The sequence below is a fragment of the Sapajus apella genome, unplaced genomic scaffold (assembly GCF_009761245.1).
Source record: "Sapajus apella isolate SASKATOON/1434 unplaced genomic scaffold, GSC_monkey_1.0 scaffold14, whole genome shotgun sequence".
Classification (NCBI taxonomy): domain Eukaryota; kingdom Metazoa; phylum Chordata; class Mammalia; order Primates; family Cebidae; genus Sapajus; species Sapajus apella.
In genome coordinates, this window is record NW_022436954.1 from 9,259,026 (window position 1) to 9,279,962 (window position 20,937).

Here is a 20,937-nt window from a genome sequence, read left to right on the forward strand (position 1 = left end):
GGCTCTTTGCAACCTCCACTTCCCAGGCCCAAACAATCCTCCCACCTCAGTCTCCCAAGTCACTGGAACTATGGTCACATGTCATCACACCCAGAATTTTTTTTTTTTTTTTTTTTTGTGGTAGAGACAAGGTCTCACTACATTACCCAGGCTGATCTCAAACTCTAGGTTCAAGCAATCCACCCACCTAAGCCAAAGTGCTGGGATTACAGGTGTGAGCCACCACACTCGGCCAATAACTATGTTTTAACTATAGTTAAAACGGGTGCCTGGCGCCATGCCTGGAACACTGATGCTCATTCTGTTGAGCACTGTCTCATTTCTCCAGAGAAATAAATGAAAATCCTACCTTTGTGGAGACAAGTTCTTGCCTTTCCTGTGGTGGCCACTAGAGGGCGTGCTCGACTAGCTGGCTCTGGCTGGGGAAGCCTGGTTCACTGGTCAGGATCAGTGTAGACCAGGGAGCTGACATTCCTTCATCTCCCTGACCCCAACCAGCACCCATAGAGCCATGAGAGGGAGTTGGAGACACTGGAGCCCTTCTTCCCTTTTCCCTGAACCACAGTCTCTTTGGCAATATCCCAGAAGTCCCACCAGGACCATCAACAGAGCATACCTAGTCTCCCTTCCCCTCCCAGAGGCCCCAGCATGTCCCTAGAGACATCCCATGAGCAGCTGCTCCTGGCCCTGCCCCAGAGCTGAGACAGGCACACCCTGGCAGCAAGTCATGGTCTCTCTTGCTGGGTCTCAGCCATGAAAATTCCCCAGCTAGCCAGGCATGGCTCAGGCACACAGCAAAGTCATGAGTGCTGGCTGACCCAAGCCATGCATGGATGGAGGGCCCCAGGATTGACTCCTGTAGAGATGGCACCCAACCCAGTCACAGTCACCCTCTTCTGCTTTCCGTTCTGCAAAGACATCATTCGCTAAGCCATTTATCCTTCCAGAACTGAGCCTAATCTGATTCCTGCCTCTACGTATTCATAGTAAAAAATTATGGAAACAAATAACTCTAACACAGAATGGCAAGGCCTAAGAGCTGTGCCAAATGCACAGAGGTCAGGGAAATTTTTACAGACAAGGGGGCACTTGAGTTGAGTCTTGAAGTGTGAGTAGGAGTTCACGGAGCTGAGAAGAACGGAAGAGCATTACATATCAGGGGAACAACCCATGGAAAGTCGTAGAGATATTACTGAAGGGTGGTTCTGTATGGCATGTTTATCCACAATTACCTAGGAGGACACTGAAGCTCAAGGCCTGCCTTGTCCAAGGTCACACAGCTATAAACGGCTTGAGACTGGAATCTAGATCTTCTGATTTTGGATCCTAGGCCCTTTCCCACTATCAGCTCTACAGTAGAGGTCAGTTTCTGAGACATAGATTCTTACCTGCTAGGGTAGTGGTCCCTGTTGGGGTTGAAGGGAAGTCCAAGGGATGGAGCCTGCATAGAAGAGACTTTTTTTTTTTTTTGAGATGGAGTCTTGCTCTGTTGCCCAGGCTGGAGTGCAGTGGGACGATCTTGGCTCACCACAACTTCCGCCTCCCTGGTTCAAGTGATTTCCAGCTAATTTTCCTATATAGAGACAGGGTTTCGCCATGTTGGCCAAGCTGGTCTTGAACTCCTGACCTCAAGTGATCCACCCGCCTCGGCTTCCCAAAGTGCTAGGATTGCAGGCATGAGCCACTGTGCCTGGCCGCATGGAAGAGACTTTGGCTACAGCAGATTCCATGGTCTTGAGCCCCCCAGCAGAGAGCCATCTGGGGGGCAGCAGAGCAGGGCTGGGGGGATGGGTGGAGGTGCCAAACACAGAATGCTATGGCCCTCTCACCTAGGATCACCCTGGCAACAGGAGCATCACAAAGGGCCTGCCATGATGCCCTTCCAGGCTCTGCCTCAGCCAGGCAGGAAGAAGACCCAGCTTGGCTGGGGGCAGTGGGCAGGGGGCCCTGGGGTGAGTCAGCCAGGCCTGAATGCTGCCTCCAGGCTCTATGCAGAACACCTGCCAGCCCACACCCATCTCTTGGGCCAATCACAGAACAAACAAGGCAGAGGCCAAGAAAGAAAAGAAGGGGGCTTGGCATAGTTGGAGGGATATTGCCAGTCCAGGGCCCGGAAGCCAGACAGACGACAGCACCTCCGCCCTGAGCTCAGGCAGCCCTGATCCCTGAAGGGTGGAGTAGACCCAACATTCAAAGAAATGGACACATAAGCCCTGGGCATCACAGAAAGACAACAGGAGCCAGGGAAGGCAGGAGAGGCTGGGATACCCCTAGGTCCAACTTCATCAAACCCGGTCCTGCCCATGACAACGGAATAGCATGGAATAGACCAGAGTCAGCCCAGCTAGAGACACAAGGCAAGAGGATTCACTGGGCTGCCCGGTCCCGCATGGACTCTGCCAGGCTGAAGCCAGCCAGGTGAGGCACTGACCCTATCCACCCTCCACCCACCCCCACCCCACCAGCTCAGAACTGAGGCTCATGGCAGGTGAGTATCGGAAAGATCAGGCTTCTCCTAGACAACTCTATGGGACTTGGATGCTGTCAAAGGGTCACACCCTGTCAGTATCTTCAGGGTCTTCATCTCAAATGGGCATGTTGAGTTTGGTGTGCTGTGAAAGAATCTGAACAGTTTCTCACCCAGCTGCTCCTTTTTTTTTTTTTTGAGTCAGAGTTTCGCTCTTGTTGCCCAGGCTGGAGTGCAATGGCGAGATCTCGGCTCACTGCAACCTCCGCCTCCCAGGTTCAAGCAATTCTCCTGCCTCAGCCTCCTGAGTAGCTGGATTACAGGCGCGTGCCACCACTCCCAAAAATTTTATAATTTTAGTAGAGACAGGGTTTCTCCATGTTGGTCAGGCTGGTCTTGAACTCCCGACCTCAGGTGATCCGCCCACCTCGGCCTTTCAGAATGCTGGGATTACAGACGTGAGCCACCGCCCTGGTCTCATTTTTTTTTTTTTTTTTTAAGACTCAGTCTCACTCTTGTCTGCCAAGCTGGAGTGCAATGGCGCAATCTCAGTTCACTGCAACCTCTGCCTCCCGGGTTCAAGTGATTCTCCTGCCTCAGCCTCCCAAGTTAGCTGGGATTACAGGTGCCTGCCACCATGTCCAGCTAATTTTTGTATTTTTAGTAGAGATGGGGTTTCACCATGTTGGCCAGGATGGTCTTGATTGAACTCCTGACTTCAGGTGATCCACCCGCCTCAGACTCCCAAAGTGCTGGGATTACAGGCATGAGCCACCATGCCCAGCCTCAGCTACTCATTTTTCAGACAAAGAAACTGAGGCATAGAGAAGGGAAATGACTTGCCCGAGTCACAGTAGGCCGCCCGATCTAGGTGAGCCCAGTGTCTCCCCACTGCTCCAGGATGCTCCTGCGGTCCGCCTCCACTGGCAGCACTGAACGCCTACTGTGCTTAGCGCTGCGGTGGCCACTGTGGAAGGGAAAGAATAGTAGAAACAATCATTTCTCCCCATCTTGACCACTTACCAAGCGTCAGGCAGTGCATTAAGCACTCTTTAGAAATGACATCTAATCATCCAAACAACCCCTGGGAAGAGGACGGGTCATCTATCTGTTGCAGTGGATGGATGTGGGGGAGGACTGCACAAGGGCAGGTGGGATGAGGAGTAAGCCACATTGGCCACTGTCTGTCAGGTCAGTGGGCTGACAGCAGGCTGCCTCAGCTGCCTTACCCTGCCTTAGATGCAGGCTGGCTGGGCTCCCACAGCTCCAGCCTTCTCCACCCACGCTGGGGCTGCCAGACTTAGCAAATAGAACTAGAGCACAGGCCAGGCGTGGTGGCTCACACCTGTAATCCCAGCACTTTGGGAGGCTGAGATGGGTGGGTCACGAGGTCAGGAATTTGAGACCATCCTGGCTAACACGGTGAAACCCCATCTCTACTAAAAATATAAAAAATTAGTTGGGCATGGTGGTGGGCACCTGTAATCCCAGCTACTCAGGAGGCTGAGGCAGGAGAATCACTTGAACCTGGGAGGCGGAGGTTGCAGTGAGCCGAGATCACAACACTGCACTCAAGCCTGGGCAATAGAGCGAGACTCCACCTAAAAAAAAAAAAAAAAAAAAAAAAACCTTAAATTTAAATTTTGATAAATTTTAACCCCGTCAAATCTAAGGTCATGAAGATTTACCCCTATGTTTTCTTCTAGCTCTTACATTTAGGAATTTGACCTATTTTGAGTTAATTTTTAATATCATTTGAGGTAAAGGCTCAGCGTCCTTCTTTTGCATGTAGCTATCCAGGTGTTCATGTATATTTGTTGAAAAGCTTATTCTTTCCTATTGATCGGTTTTGGCATACATGTTGAAAATCAATTGATAATATATATATGGGTTTATTCTGGACTGTCAATTCTATTCTGTTGAGCTATATGGCACTTCAATATTGCATGGTTTTAATTATGTAGCTAAGACAGAAATTTCAAAACCAGAGAAGTGTGAGTTCTCCAACTTTGTTCTTTTTCAAGACAGTTTTAGCTATTTGGGGTCCCTTGTAATTCCATATGAATTTTAGGATCACTTTGCTCATTTCTGCAAAAAACACAGTTGGGATTTTGATGGGATTACATTGAGTCTGCAGATCACTTAGTCATCTTTACAATATCATGTCTTCCAATCCATGAACATAGGATGCTTTTTCATTTATTTAGGTCTTCTTTAGCTTCATTCACCACTGTTATAGGGTCTTCAGTGTACAAGTCTTCCATCTCCTTGGTTAAAAATATTTCTAAGTCTTTTATTCTTTTTGCTAATACTAAAGTTCCATTTTGTAAATGGAATTATTTTCTTAATTTTATTTTCAGATTGTTTATTTCTAATGTATAGAAATACAGCTGATTTTTGTATTAATCTTGTGTCCTGCAACTTTGCTGAATTTATTTACTAGCTGTAATAGTTTTTGTGTGGATTCTTTAGGGCTTACTACGTATAAGATCATGCCGTCATTTGCCAGGTGCAGTGGTTTGTACATGTCATCCCAGCATTTGGGGAGGCTGAGGTGGGAGGATTGTTTGAGTTCAGGTGTTTAAGGCCAGCTTGGGCAACATAGAGATACTTTGTCTCTACTAAAAATAAAAAAAATTATCCCAGCATAGTGGTGCGCACGTGTAGTTCCAGCTACGGGGGGGCTGAGGTGGGAAGATCACTTGAGCCCAGGAGTTTGAGGCTGCAGTGAGCTGTGATCACACCACTGCACTCTAGCCTCGGTGACAGAATGAGACTCCATCTAAAAAAAAAATAAAGTTTAAAAAGTGTTTGAAAAACATGGGTGGTTATGTCTGTATTAAACAAGTACAGTTTTTGTCTTTATCATTATTCCCTAAATAATACACTATAGGCCAGGGGCAGTGGCTCACACCTGTAATCCTAGAACTTTGGGAGGCCAAGTCGGGTAGATCACCTGAGGTCAGGAGTTTGAGACCAGCCTGACCAAAATGGTGAAACCCCTTCTCTACTAGAGATACAAAAACTTAGCTGGGTATGGTGGCACACACCTGTAATTATAGCTACTTGGGAGGCTGAGGCAGGAGAATCGCTTGAACCCAGGAGGCAGAGGTTACAGAGAGCCAAGATCACACCATTGCACTTCAGCCTGAGCAACAGGGTGACACTCCATCTCAAAAAAAAAAAAAAAAAAGTATAACACTTATTTACATAGCATTTACATTGTATTAGGTATTATAAGTAATCTAGAGATTATTTACACTGGAGAATGTGCATATGTTATATGCAAATACTATACCATTTTATTTTATTTGCAGAGACAAGGTCTCACTATGTTGCTCAGGCTGGTCTCAAACCCCTGGCCCTAAGTGATCCTCTCACCTCAGCCTCCCAAAGTGCTGGGATTATAGGCATGAGCCATTGCACCTGCCCTACTACACCATTTTAAATAAGACACTTGGACATCCTTACATTTTGGTATCCAACAGGGGTCCTGGAACCAGTCCCCCATGAACATTAAGGGACAACTGTACATTGATTTTCTTTTTTTCTTTTTTTTTTTGAGGCAGTCTCATTGTGTCGCCCAGGCTGGAGTGCAGTGGTGTCATCTCAGCTCATTGCAACCTCCACCTCCTGGGTTCAAGTGATTCTCTTGCCTCAACCTCCCAAGTAACTTGGGTTACAGGCGCACACCGCCATGCCCATCTAATTTTTGTATTTTTAGTAGAGATGGGGTTTCACCATGTTGGACAGGCTGATCTCAAACTTCTGACCTCAAGGGATCTGCCTACATTGGCCTTCCAAGGTGCTGGGATTGCAGGTGTGAGCCACCACACCCCATATACTCTTTTTAATATGCTGCTGTATTTGATTTGCTAGTACTTTGCTGAGGATATTTGCATGAATATTCATAAGGGATATTGGTCTGTAAATCTCTTTTCTTGTGAGATATTGTCTGGCTTTAGTTTTAGGGTAAGACTCCCATGAGAGAATGGGTTATGATGTATATTCTTCTCTACTTTTTGGAAGAGCTTGAGGATTGGTGTTTATTCTTTATTTGCTCCTAATCGTTTCTTTATTGGAGGTTTTTTGATTACTGAGTCAATCATGTTTGAGGTCTATTTAGATTTTCTGTTTCTTCTTGAGTAAATTTTGGTTTCTAGGCATTTGTTCATTTAGTCTAGGTTATCTAATTTGTTGTTATACAATTTTTCATAGTATTCTTTTTTTTTTTTTTTTTTTTTTGAGACGGAGTTTCACTCATGTTACCCAGGCTGGAGTGCAATGGCGCGATCTCGGCTCACCGCAACCTCCGCCTCCTGGGTTCAGGCAATTCTCCTGCCTCAGCCTCCTGAGTAGCTGGGATTACAGGCACGCACCACCATGCCCAGCTAATTTTTTGTATTTTTGGTAGAGACGGGGTTTCACCATGTTGACCAGGATGGTCTCGATCTCTTGATCTCGTGATCCACCTGCCTCGGCCTCCCAAAGTGCTGGGATTACAGGCTTGAGCCACCGCGCCCGGCCCATAGTATTCTTTTATGATCCTTTTTGTGTCTGTAAGATTGGTAGTAGTTTTTCTTTTTAAAATGTTTTATTTATTTTATTATTATTTTTTTTTTTAGAAACAGAATCTCACTTTATCACCCCGGCTGGAGCGCAGCTATGTGATCATAGCTCACTGCCACCTTGAATTCCTAGGCTCAAGAGATCTCCCCCACTTTGCCTCCCAAGTAGCTGGGATTATAGGCATGTGCCACAGTGCCCAGCTAATTTTTTAATTTTTTGAGATGGAGTGTTGCTCTGCTGCCCAGGCTGGAGTGCAGTGGCACCATCTCGGTTCACTGCAACCTCTGCCTCCCAGGTTCAAGCCATTCCTTGCCTTAGCCTCCTGAGTAGCTGGGACTACAGGCGCATGCCACCATGCCCAGCTGATTTTTGAATTTTCAGTACAAAGTTTCACCTTGTCGCCCAGGCTGGTCTGAAACCCCTGACCACAAGTGGTCCACCTGCCTTGCCCTTGCAAAGTGCTGGGATTACAGGCATGAGCCACTGTGCCCAGCCTAATTTTTAAACTTTTTGTAGAGATAGGGTCTCAACATCCTGCCCAGGCTGGTCTTGAACTCTTGGGCTCAAGCAATCCTCCCACCTCGGCCTCCCAAAGTGCCAGAATTACAGGCATAACCACTATGCCTTGCCACATTTTTATTTTTAATTTTTATTCATTCACTTATATATTTACTTTAGAGATAGCATCTTGCTCTATCATCCAGGATGGAGTGAACTGGTACGATCATAGCTCACTGCAGCTTGAACTCCAGGCTCAAGGCAATCCTCCTGCCTCAGCCTCCCCAGTAGTGAGGACTATAAGCACGAGACACCATGTCCAGCTAGTAGTAATTTTTCTACTTTCATTCCTTTTTTTTTTTGAGACAGGGTCTCACTCTGTTGCCCAGGCTGGAGTGCAGTGGCAAGATCATAGTTCACTGCAGCCTCATCTCCTGGGCTCAGGTAATCCTCCTGCCTCAGCCTCTCAAACAACTGGGAATACAGATATGTGCCACCACACCTGGCTAATTTTTAAAGTATTTTTAGTAGAGACAAGGTTTCCCTATGTTTCCCAGGCTTGTCTTGAACTCCTGAGCTCAAGCAATTCTCTCGCCTTGGCCTCCGCAAGTGCTCAGATTACAGGCGTGCGCCACCATACCTAGCCTTATTCCTAACTTTAGTAATTTGAGTCTTCTTTTCTTTTTCTTGGTCAAAGTTTCATCAATTTTCTTGATCTTTTTGGAGAATCAACTTCTGTTTTCATTGATTCTTTCTGTTGTTTTTCTCTTTTCTGTTTCATTTATCTCCACTCTAATTTTTATTCTTTCCTTCCTTTTGCTTGCTTTGGATTTAGTTTATTCTACTTTTTCTATGTATTTATTTTTACTGGTGTTCTTTTTTTTTTTTTCTTTTTTTAGAGCAAAGGTTTGCTTTTTTTTTTTTCCCAGGCTGGAGTGCAATGGCGCGATCTCGGCTCACCGCAACCTTCGCCTCCTGGGTTCAGGCAATTCTCCTGCCTCAGCCTCCTGAGTAGCTGGGATTACAGGCACGCGCCACCATGCCCAGCTAATTTTTTGTATTTTTAGTAGAGACGGGGTTTCACCGTGTTGACCAGGATGGTCTCGATCTCTTGACCTCGTGATCCACCCGCCTCGGCCTCCCAAAGTGCTGGGATTACAGGCGTGAGCCACCGCGCCCGGCCTCTTTTTTTTTTTTTTTAATTTTTCGTTTCAGAGCTTGTAGGTGTTCTTTATTTCTTCATGTGGTTTTGAGTTATTATCTAGCGTCCTTTAATAGGAACCCGAATGGCTCACTTTAGCTTTTTTTTTTTTTTTAAGATGGAGTTTTGCTCTCATTGCCCGGGCTGGAGTGCAATGGCATGATCTGAGCTCACTGCGACCTCCACCTCCTGGGTTCAAGCGATTCTACTGTCTCAGCCACCCTAGTAGCTGGGATTATAGGCTCCCACCACCACACCCAGCTAATTTTTTGTATTTTCAGTAGAGACAGGGTTTCACTATGTTGGCCAGGCTGATCTCTAACTCCTGACCTCAGGCGATCCACCTGCCTCAGCCTCCCAAAGTGCTGGAATTACAGGCATGAGCCACCATGCCCAGCTTGGCATTTCTTATAGGGCAGGTCTACTAGTGACAAAGCCTCTCAATTTTTGTTATCTAGGGGTATCTTGATTTCTTCTTTTTTTCCTGAAGGATAGTTTTGCCAGGTATAGAAATCTTAGTTGACCTCTTTTGTTTGTTTATTTTAGTATTTTCTGAATATATCATCCCTCTATCTGGCCCCCATCGTTTCTGATGAGAAATAAACTGTAAATCTTATTGAGATTAGTTTATATGCCTCCCAGTCTTTTCCAGCTGGGAGCAGTGACTCATGCCTGTGATTCCTGAACTTGGGAGGCCAATAAAGTACACCAGTGGCCTTCAGCCTGGAAAGCTGTCAGCCCCTGAGGCTCTCAGCTCAATAGGCTGCTGGCTAAAAAAAAAAAAAAAAGAATACCAGTAAAAGTTAAAACATAGATAAAATACATAGATAAATATAAAAGTTAGTATTAGTGTATTTTTAGTTTAAACTCCTTTTTCCCTTATATAATTTAAAATACATCTACAATAACCATAAATCTATGTCAATGGGCATACAAGGTATAAAAATGTAATTTCTGGCAATAAAAACATGAAAGGTAGGAGATGAAGCTGTAGAGGTGCAAAGTTTTTGTATGCTATTGAAACTAAGTTAGTATTATGTTGGATCACTTAAGGCCAGGAGTTTGAGACCAGCTTGGCCAACGTGATGAAACCCCGTCTCCACTAAAAATACAAAATTAGCCAGGCATGGAGGAGGCAGAGGTTACAGTGAGCAGAGATTGTGCCACTGCACTCCAGCCTAAGCAACAGAGTTGAAACTCTGTCTCAAAACAACAACAAAAAATCAAGATTATCTTTTTGTCTTTGTCTGTCAATAGTTTGATTATAATGTGTTTCGGTTTTGACTCTTGGTGTTTATCCTAGTTGGGATTCATTAGGCTTATTGAATGTGAAGACTGAGTCTCCCATTAGATTTTGGAAGTGGTGGGACATTATTTCTTCAAATATTCTGTCTTCTTTCTCTGCCTTCTCTCCATCTGGGACTTTCATCATGCATATGTTGTTATGCTTGATGGTGTTCCATGGGTCTCTTAAACTTCGTTTGTTTTTCTCCATCCTTGCTCCTCAGATTGTTAATCTCAATCGATTTATCTTCAAGTGTGCTGATTCTTTCTTGTGCCTGCTCTAATCTACTACTGAGCTCCTCTAGTGAATTTTTATTTCAGTTGTTATACTCTTCAACTCCAGAATTTCTTTCCTTTTTCTTTTCTTTTAATATTCTTCTCAGATCATACCTAAAACTCCAGGGTTTCAATTTTTTTTTTAAAAAATAATTCATCTTTATTGATATTCTATATTTAGTGAATCATAGTTTTCATGGTTTCCTTTAGGTCTTTGAATATATTTAAAATAGTTGATTTAGGCCAGGTGCAGTGGCTCATGCCTGTAATCGCAGCACTTTGGGAGGCTGAGATAGGTGGATCACTTGAGGCCAGGAGTTTGAGACCAGCCTGACCAACATAGTGAAACTCCATTTCTACTAAATATACGAAAATTAGTTGGGCGTGGTGATAGGTGTCTGTAATCCCAGCTACTCAGGAGGCTGAGGCAGTAGAATCACTTGAACCTAGGAGGTGGGTTGCAGTGAGCCAAGATAGTGCCTCTGCACTGCAGCCTGGGTGACAAAATGAGACTCTGTCTCAAAAGAAAACTAATTCATTGAAATTGTTGATTTAAAGTCTATCTATAAAGTCTAATGTTCGTGCTTCCTCAGAAACAGTTTCTATTAAATTTTTTCCTCCACACACAAACTGTGCTCTCTTGTTTCTTTGAATGTCTCATTATTTTTTTGTTTGGAACAGGACATTTTTGATATTTAAAGGTAGCAACTCTGGAAATCAGATTTCCCAGAACCCCAGGGTTTGTTATTGAGGATTGTAGTCATTTGTTGGGTTGTTGGGATTTTTGTTTTTTGGTTTTTTTTGGTGATTTTTCTGAACTAATTTTGTAAAGTCTGTATTTTTTCTTGTGTGTATCCACTAAAGTCTTTGTTTCATTAGCTTAGTGATCAGCAGCTAATGGCTCGACAGAGATCTTCTTAAATACCTACACCAATGATAATAAAAACCTTTCAGTCTTTGCAGAGGGCTCTGTATGTGTGTGGGCACATACGTTCAACTCTAAGCCAAGCAATTTACAACTGTGTCTTAGCCTTTGTCTTCTGCTTATAGAGAGCCTGAAGAGCAGGCAGAGGTGGAAGTTTAGGACCTTTTCAGGTATTTTCTGAGCATGCGCTGAGCCCTAGGTATGCATGTGCACCTCTATTCCCTAGACTATCTAGGAGCTTTTCAAAGCCCTTAGGGACTTTTGAAATTTTCTACTATATCATTTGCACTGACATCTGATCCTTTTCTTCAGTCATAGAATTTATATATATATATATAAATACTTGGGAGGCCAAGGCAGGAGAATCACTTGAACCCGGGAGGTGGAGGCAGCAGTGAGCTGAGATTGCACCACTGCATTTACCCTTGGCGACAGAGCAAAACTCTGTCAAAAAAGAAAGAAAAAAGAGAGAAAGAGAGAAAAAGAAAGAAAGAAAGAAAGAAGAAAGAAAGAGAGAGAGAGAGAAAGAAAGAGAGAGAGAGAAAGAAAGAAAGAGAAAAAGAAAGAAAGAAAAGAAAAGAGAAGAAAAGAAAAGAAAGATAATATTAAGACTCTCCCAGTGAGGACTCAGAACAAAATGAAGGAAATGTTATCAGAAGCTGAAGGGGAAGAGATTCCTGTTATATAGAGGTACTGTACTTTGTCCTACAGTTGCATGGAAAGCAGAATTTGTGAGTGATGCACTTGAAAATTTAGCTGAGATGATTTCCAAGCAAAAGGGGAAGTTCCTGTTTTTCTTCTTGTTGATGGTAGCAAAATGTGAGAGGTAAAGCATAGATTCAGGAAAGAACTGCTAAGCAAAAGGAGACCAGCACTTGATGACTTTGGAAATTCTCAACACACACACACACACACACACACACACACAGAGCTAAAATTAGGCAACTCACTATTAGGAAAGTGTGCTCCGAAGAGAAGGCCATGAGTATGGCTAGAAAGCTTTTGCTAGTGTTGAGAATATTAGGTGTGTGACTCAACCATCTCAGCAGAAGCCAGGAATAGAAATGGGATTACCCAGGAAGGATCTGTGGAGGACCCTCTTTTTTAAGATGTGGGTCCTCATGATACACAAGAGAACCACAGTTTTCAAGAATGTTATGTCAGTAGAAACACAGCCAGCTCAGACTGAAAGCAGGGGACAGAGACAGAATAACACGAGGGAAGGCTGTTGGATTCCCAAAATTCTACAGGAAGAAAACAAACTTATAAAACTGCTTGGCTTCAAGCATGTATTACCCTTGAAGAAAAAGGAAGAATGGGGCCTGGTATAGTGGCTCACACCTGTAATCCTAGCACTTTGGGAGGCCAAGGCAAGGCAGATCACCTGAGGTCAGGAGTTCGAGACTGACCTGGCCAACATAGTGAAACCCCGTCTCTACTAAAAATACAAAAATTAGCTAGGCGTGATGATGGACGCTTATAATCCCAGCTACTTGGGAGGCTGAGGCAGGAAAATTGCTTGAGCCTGGGAGGTGGATGTTGCAGTGAGCCAAGATCGTGCCATTTCACCCCAGCCTGGGCAACAAGAGTGAAACTCCGTCTCGGGGGAAAAAAAAAAGAAAAGAAAAAGGAACAATGACTCAAAGGGAAGAGCCTCAGGCTCACAGGGCAGAAAGTCAGGCCCACAGGCCAGAGCAGTAGCTGCAGAGGCTGGAACTGTGGATCACAGAGGATTGACCTTAGGCCTTGAAATGTAATGAAATCTGCGCTATTATAATAGATTATGAAATTGCTTGGGACCAATGACCCTTTCTCCTTTCCACTGTCTCCCTTTTGGAATGGGAATGACTATAACTATTATGCTATGCCTATCCCACTGTTGTATTTTGGGAACAGAGAACTTGTTTTCTAGTTTCGCAATTTCGGAGATATAGAGGAATTTTTCCCCAGAATGGATCACACCCAGGGTCTCACTCATGCATGATTTAGAAAATGAGATTTGGGGTTTTGAGCTGATTATATGTACAGGGTAGATGAGATTTTGGACTTGAGTTGATTGATTTTGTAATGACTTTGAGACTTCTAAAGCTGTTGGGATGAGAAAGTATATTTTGTGTGTGGAATGGTGGAGAATCTTTTGGGGCAAGAGGGAAGGTTCTGGAAGGCCACAAAATGCCCCTACCCCAACGTGTCAGATCCTAATTCCTGGAACCTGGATGTGTTACATTATATGGAAATGGTCTTTGGTAGATATAATTAAGGATCTTGAAATTGGGATATTTTCCTGAATTATTGCGGCAGATCCTAAATGCAATCACATGTATCCTTATAAGGGGGAGGCAAAAGAGATCTGACACACACACAAGACGAAAAGGCGCTGTGAAGATGGAGGAGTGATGTGGCCAAAAGCCAAGAAATGCTGGCAGCCACCAGAATTTGGAAGAGACAAGGAATGGATTCTTACCTGGAGCCTCCAGAGGAAGCACGAAGCTACCAAAATTCTGATTTTGGCCTAGTGATGCGATTTTTGAACTTTTGGCCTCCAGAATGGTGAGAGAATACATTTCATTGCTTTAGGCCACCCAGTTTGCGGTAATTTGCTACAATTGTCATAGGAAATGAATGCAATAACACAATGCATTTATCCATTCTTTGCTTGTTGGACACAGAGATTGCTGTTATGAAAAGTCTTGTACAGGTCGCCCAGTGCAAATACACAAGTGGAATTGCTTGGTGATATCATATGCAGATGTTCAATTCTACAACGTAATACCAGATTGTTTACCACAGTGGTTGCACCAATTTACACTCCTACCAGCTCCATAGCTTCTGCTGATCCACATCTTGTCATCACTTGGTATTGTCAGATTTCTTGATTTTTGCCAATATTAGTGAGGGTAAAATGGTGTCTTATTGTAACTGTGTAGCATTTCCCTCATTACCATTGTGGTTAAGCTTGAGCATACTTTTAAACTCATATTGGCTATTTGTAATTCCCCTTCTATGAAATGCGTGTTCATGTCTTTTGCCCATTTTTCTAATAAATCATTTTCTATCCTTTTATTGACTTCTAGGAGTTCTTCTTATATATACTAAAACTTTATTTTTTGTGGATTATCTTTTTTTTGAGACGGAATTTCGCTCTTGTTACCCAGGCTGGAGTGCAATGGCGCGATCTCGGCTCACCGCAACCTCCGCCTCCTGGGTTCAGGCAATTCTCCTGCCTCAGCCTCCTGAGTAGCCAGGACTACAGGCACGTGCCACCATGCCCAGCTAATTTTTTTTTGTATTTTTTAGTAGAGACGGGGTTTCACCATGTTGACCAGGATGGTCTCGATCTCTTGACCTTGTGATCCACCCGCCTCGGCCTCCCAAAGTGCTGGGATTACAGGCGTGAGCCACCGCACCCGGCCTGTGGATTATCTTTTTACTTACATTATGGTATTGGTTGGTAAAAAGTTCTTGATCTTATTAATGTTGAATTTATCAATCTTTTCTTTCATGGTTAGCATTTTTTATGTCTTTTAGGGGTAAAAGTAAAAATGATACTCTCCTATAATGTCTTTTAAGAGTTTTGGGCCAGGCACAATGGCTCATGCCTGTAATCCTAGCAATTTGGAAGGCCAAGGCAGGAGAATTGCTTGAGGCCAGGAGTTCAAGACCAGCCTGGGCAATATAGTGAGACCCTGTCTCTGAACTAATAAAAAAGCCTGGTGTGGTGGCGGGTGCCTGTGGTTCCCGCTACTCAGGAGGCTGAGGCAGGAGGATTGCCTGAAGGTTGAGGCTACAGGGAGCCACGATTGCACCACTGCACTCCAGCCTGGATGACAGAGTAAGACCCTGTCTCAAAAAAAATAAATATAAAGGAGTTTCGCGTCCCACATTTAAATTGTTAATCTGTCTGGATTTTTTTTCTGTATAATGTGAGGTAGTTCCAATTTTTTTGTTCACACAGAAATGATCAATTGTTCCTATACCAATTGTATGTTATTGTCCCTCATTTCTTTACCTATCAGCAAGGCCATCCCAAAGCTCCAAATATATACGCCTGTTTGTGTTTCTCATTTGTTTTTTTTTTTTTTTTTGAGACGGAGTTTCGCTCTTGTTGCCCAGGCTGGAGTGCAATGGCGCGATCTCGGCTCACCGCAACCTCCACCTCCTGGGTTCAGGCAATTCTCCTGCCTCAGCCTCCTGAGTAGCTGGGATTACAGGCACGCACCACCATGCCCAGCTAATTTTTTGTATTTTTTTTTAGTAGAGACGGGGTTTCACCATGTTGACCAGGCTGGTCTCGATCTCTTGACCTCGTGATCCACCCGCCTCGGCCTCCCAAAGTGCTGGGATTACAGGCTTGAGCCACCACTCCCGGCCTGTGTTTCTCATTTGATTTCATTAGTCCATTTGTCCGTTCTAGCCCAACTATTTTTATTGCTAGAGTTTTATAATTCATTCTGATAGCTGGAGGGAAACCACCTCACTTCTTTCTTCTCCTTCAAGGGTATGGTAGATATTCTTGACTCTTACTCTTCTAAATTTTAAATTTAGCATATCAGATTTCAAGAAAATCTCTGTTGGAATTTTTATTGCAACTGCATTAAATCTATAGATCAAATTGCAGAAAATCAGCATCTTTGTGAAATACTCAGTTTGATAGTTTGTATCCAGTTTGCATTCAATATTTATAATTATAATTTAGATTATATAATAATTTATATTAGAATGACTATAATTTTATAATTAGCATTCAGACTTAAAATATTCTTCATAATAAGTCTTGCACGTCTTTTGTCAGATTTATTGTAGATGCTTATCCTGTATTGCTGTAGTAATAATATATTTTTAAAATTCTATTGTCTGGCTGAGCATGGTGCTCATGCATGTAATCCCAGCACTTTGGGAGGCCAAGGTGGGATGATGGCTGAGCCCAGGAGTTTGACAGCAGCCTGGGGAATATAGTGAGATCCCTGTCTCTACAAAAATATTTTTTTTAACTAGTGGGGAGTGGTGGGGCATACCTGTAGTCTCAGCTACTCAGGAGGCTGAGGCAGGAGGATTGCTTGAGCCCAACAGGCTGAGGCTACATTGAGCCATGATCATGCCACTGCACTCCAGCTTAGGCAAAAGAGTGTCAAACCCCGTTTCAAAAAATGTTTCTGTTTTCCACCTGTTGCTGGTATAGAGCTGCAAATAATTTTTATATTAATATAAGTCAAACTTTTGGCCAAATTCTCTTATGATAATGATTTGCCTATGGAGTATTTTGGATTTGATATGTATACAATGATATCATCTATGAATAATGACAGTTCTAGTTTTAATTTTCCAATGTTTATGTCTTAAATTTCTTTTTCTTGTCTTATTGCACTGGCTGCAATCAGCACAATGTTAAATAGAAGCAATGAAAAAGCAGCCATGCTTGTCTCATTTCTGATTTTAAAAGAATGTTTGTAGCATTTAACCAGTAAGAATGTTTTCTGTGGGGTTTTGGTGGATACTCTGCCAGGTTAATGAAGTTCTCTCTCTTTTTTTTTTTTTTTTTTTTTTTTTGAGACAGAGTCTCACTCTGTTGCCTACACTGGAATCTTGCTCTGTCACCCAGGCTGGAGTATGGTGGCATAATCTCAGCTCACTGCAACCTCTGCCTCTGAAGTTCAAACAATTCTCCTGTCACAGCCACCTGAGTAGCTTGAATTACAGGTGAAGGCCACCATGCCTGGCTAATGTTTTTATTTTTAGTAGAGACAGGGTTTCACCATCTTGGCCATGCTGGTCTTGAACTCCTGACTGCAAGTGATCTGCTTGCCTTGACCTCCCAAAGTGCTGGCATTACAGACATGAGCCACTGCACCCAGCCTCCTCTCTGTTTCTTTTTAAAATTTTGATTTTTATCAGTCACATGTTGATATAATTTAAAAAATCAGTCAAAAAGGCTTATGATAAAATACAGCAATTTTCCGCTTCACGCCTCCATCCCCCTCTAGCTGTTTCTTCTGGGATTTATACATCTTCATATTTCTAAATAATGTGTCTACTGATAGTTTTTTATTAATCAATTTCAGAAATTATCTATTGAATTCTTATTTGGCAGATGAGAATTTAATTTTCTTATATCACTATGAATTAAAATAGTAGTGGTTAAGTGAATATTTGACATTTACATTTTTATGCTTACTCAATATTATTCATAGCTGAGTACTTTGGGGACTATGATTATATTTTTTACTTTTGATTTTCCCTAAAGTTAGTAATTATCTGTTTAAAAATTGCTCAGCTTTCTTTGTACCTTTTGCTAATTTCTCTCATGCCTTCCAATGTCTTCAGTCACATTAGTTGACCTATCAGTCTCAGTGAGTTTCTGTGGCGCCATCATTCCAAGTAACCAGCTTTCTCCTCTATCTGGGCTCGTTGCTTCTCATGCTGCTACGCAGTCACTGTCCTGGGACTTCGCTGTCATTCTTGCAATAACCTTTCTCATTCTCCTGAGTTCCCTGCTTTGCTAGATCTCCTGTATGTCTTTCTTTCTTATGATTTACTCCTCTGTTTTGTTGGAACACATCCTGTAATCGTTCATGAGTTGTAGAGTGATGACTGCATTCAGCATCCCAGCCTCTTGATCTTCTGCTTTCTAATTTAGACTGATTGCCCTCTTTGCCTACGTGGGATCCCAGGATATGCCATCACCACCATCCTGAAGATTCTCTTCCCTTTGATCCGGGGTTGACTTTCCTGTCTTCTGCCTATTCATTCTTCTTTCTTGGCTACCCCTTCATTGTGCTGGAGTCCATCTGTCTTAGTTCACTCCTGCAGTTATAGCAAAATACCTTAGACTGGGTAATTCACAAATAATAGAAATATATTTCTTACAGTTCTGGCTGCTGGAAAGTCCAAGATCAAGGCGCCAGTAGATTTACTATCTGGTAGGAGCTTCCTCTCTGCTTCTAAGATGGCACCGTCTTGCTGCATCCTCACATGGAGGAAGTAACACTGTATCCTCACATGGCAGATGGGTGAAAAGGGACTAGGGTGCTCCCTTCAACCTCTTTTTGTAAGGTAACTAATCCCATTCATAAGCACTCTGCCCTCATGACTTAATCACCTTCTAAAGGGCCCCACCTTTTAATACCATCACATTAGCAATCAAGTTTCAACATATGAATTTTGGAGGACACATTCAGACCTAGCAGCATCTTTTAGCAGCTTCTGAGAAAGGATCATGAGATGGTTAAGTTTTTCGAGACCATAAATATGTAAAAAACAAAAGTTTTTATTCTATCTGCCCTCATACTTGAGTGATAGTTTTGTTAGCAAAGAATTCTAGGTTGGAAATAATTTTCTTCCAGATTTTTGAAGGCATTGTTCCGTTTTCTTCCTGCATCTGTGTCGCTGTTGAGAAGTCCAAATCATTCTGATTCCGGACCCTTTGTTGTGACTATTCCTGGGGAAGCTTGTAAGACCGCTTTGTCCCAATTTTCTGAAATTGTACCCTGATGAGTCTTAGTGTTCTCATTGCCTCTACTAGTCACAAGGGGAACTTTTTTTTTTTTTTTTTTTTTTTTTTAATGGCACAGGATCTCACCCTGTCACCCAGGCAGGAGTGCAGTAGTATGATCACTGTTCACTGCAGCCCCAGCCTCCTGGGCTTAAGCGATCCCATTTCAGCTGCGACTGCAAGGCAGGCACCATCACACCCAGCTAATTTTTTGATGTTTTGTTGAGATGGGGTCTCACTATGTAGCTCAGGCTGGTCTCAAACTCCTGAGCTCAAGTGATCCTCCTTCCTCAGCCTCCCAAAGTGCTGGGATTACAGGCGTGAGCCACTGCACCTGGCTATCTTGAGTTATTTATCTGATGCTTTACCCCCTTCATTTTCTTCTGCTCCTTCTTTATTCAGACATGGAACCCCCTAAATTGATTTTCTACTTTTCTTTTTTTTTTTTTTTTTTTGGAGGAAGGGTTTTGCCTTTTTTTCCCCGTTTGGGTAACAAGGGCCCAACTCCGTTCACCGCAACCCCCGCCTCCTGGGTTCAGGCAATTCTCCTGCCTCAGCCTCCTGAGTAGCTGGGATTACAGGCACACGCCACCATGCCCAGCTGAATTTTTGTATTTTTAGTAGAGACGGGGTTTCACCATGTTGACCAGGATGGTCTCTATCTCTTGACCTCGTGATCCACCCGCCTCGGCCTCCCAAAGTGCTGGGATTACAGGCGTGAGCCACCGCGCCCCAGCCTAAAAAATACATTATTTTCCAATAGCTTTTGCTGTTCTCTGAATGTTTACTTTCATAGAATCAGGTTCTTATTTCATGAATGCAATACTTTCTTTTCTCACTCTGAGGTTATTAATACCTCTTCTTCCTCCTCCTCGCCCTCCTTCTCTTCCTCCTCTTCACCTCCTCTTCTCCTTTTTTCTACAGTGTCTGTTTCCTGCAAGTTGTTTTTTTTTCTGCTTACTGGGTTTGGTCTCTCTTAAGGTAGAGAGGTTTCTCCTCAGTTGTTTAATAATCCTTGATTGCTCATTATTAAGAACGAGATCTTAAAAACTGATGGCAAGCATGTTAACTTTGAGCTGGCTGGATATTTTATGGGGTAACATTCATCTTAGATCTCTCTTCCTGGGTTGGCCAGAGTCCCACAGAGGGGCTGTTTGGAGGGTAAATGTCTGGCGTTACCCTCTGGTGACTGAGTTGCCATTTTGGCTGACAAGTGAGAGAAGAGGGTTGGAGGTCTCAGATTTCAGTGTGTGTACAATTACTTAACCCCCTTAATCTGCTAGTGGCCCAAAGACCCTCTGTTTTGCCATTTCCAGAGAATAAATCTTCAGGATTATGCTAGACTCAGAAAGGGGCAGTTGGCCAGTGGCATGGGGTAGAGGAGGGGATCTAGGGATTGAATTGCTCTCAGTTTGCTTTGATCTAGTGCTGTATACTTCAGCTTCTGCTACCAATGCCAGTGGTCTCTGCTGCCGCCAGTTCCCGAGGTTCTGTTGCCTTGATATAGCCATAATTTGGAGAGACTTGTTGATATCTCATACCATAATGATGTGTCTCTTTTCCCCTGTAGCTTTAATTATTTTTGCTTTAAATATTTTAGGCTATTTTATTAGGCACGTATTAATTTAGATGGTTATATCTATCTGCTGAATTTTTTTAAAAAAACAGTGTCATCATTTTATTATTACTGCATAGTGACCACCTCTACCCTAATGCTTTTCGTCTTAAAGTTTTCTATTAATTCGATTTTTTTGAAACAAGATCTTGCTGTGTTGCCCAGACTGAATGCAGTGGCATGATCACAGCTCACTGCAGCCTTGACCTCCCAGGCTGCAGTGTTCCTCCTGCCTCAGCCTCCCAGCAACTGGAACTACAGGCTTGTACCACCACACCTGGCTAATTTTTGATTTTTTGTAAAAATGGGTTCTCCCCATGTCTCCCAGGCTGGTCTCAAACTCCTGAGCTCAAGTGTTCCTCTCTCCTCAGCCTCCCAAAGTGCTGGGATTACACACATACACACATGATTCACCACGATTTGTTTTTTTTTTTCAGATGGAGTCTTGCTCTGTTGCCCAGGCTGGTGTGAAGTGGGGCGATCTTGGCTCACTGCAACCTCTGTCTCCGAGGTTCAAGAGATTCTCCTGCCTCAGACTCCCGAGTAGCTGGGATTATAGGCGCCTGCCACCGCACCTGACTAATTTTTGTATTTTTAGTAGAGACGGGGTTTC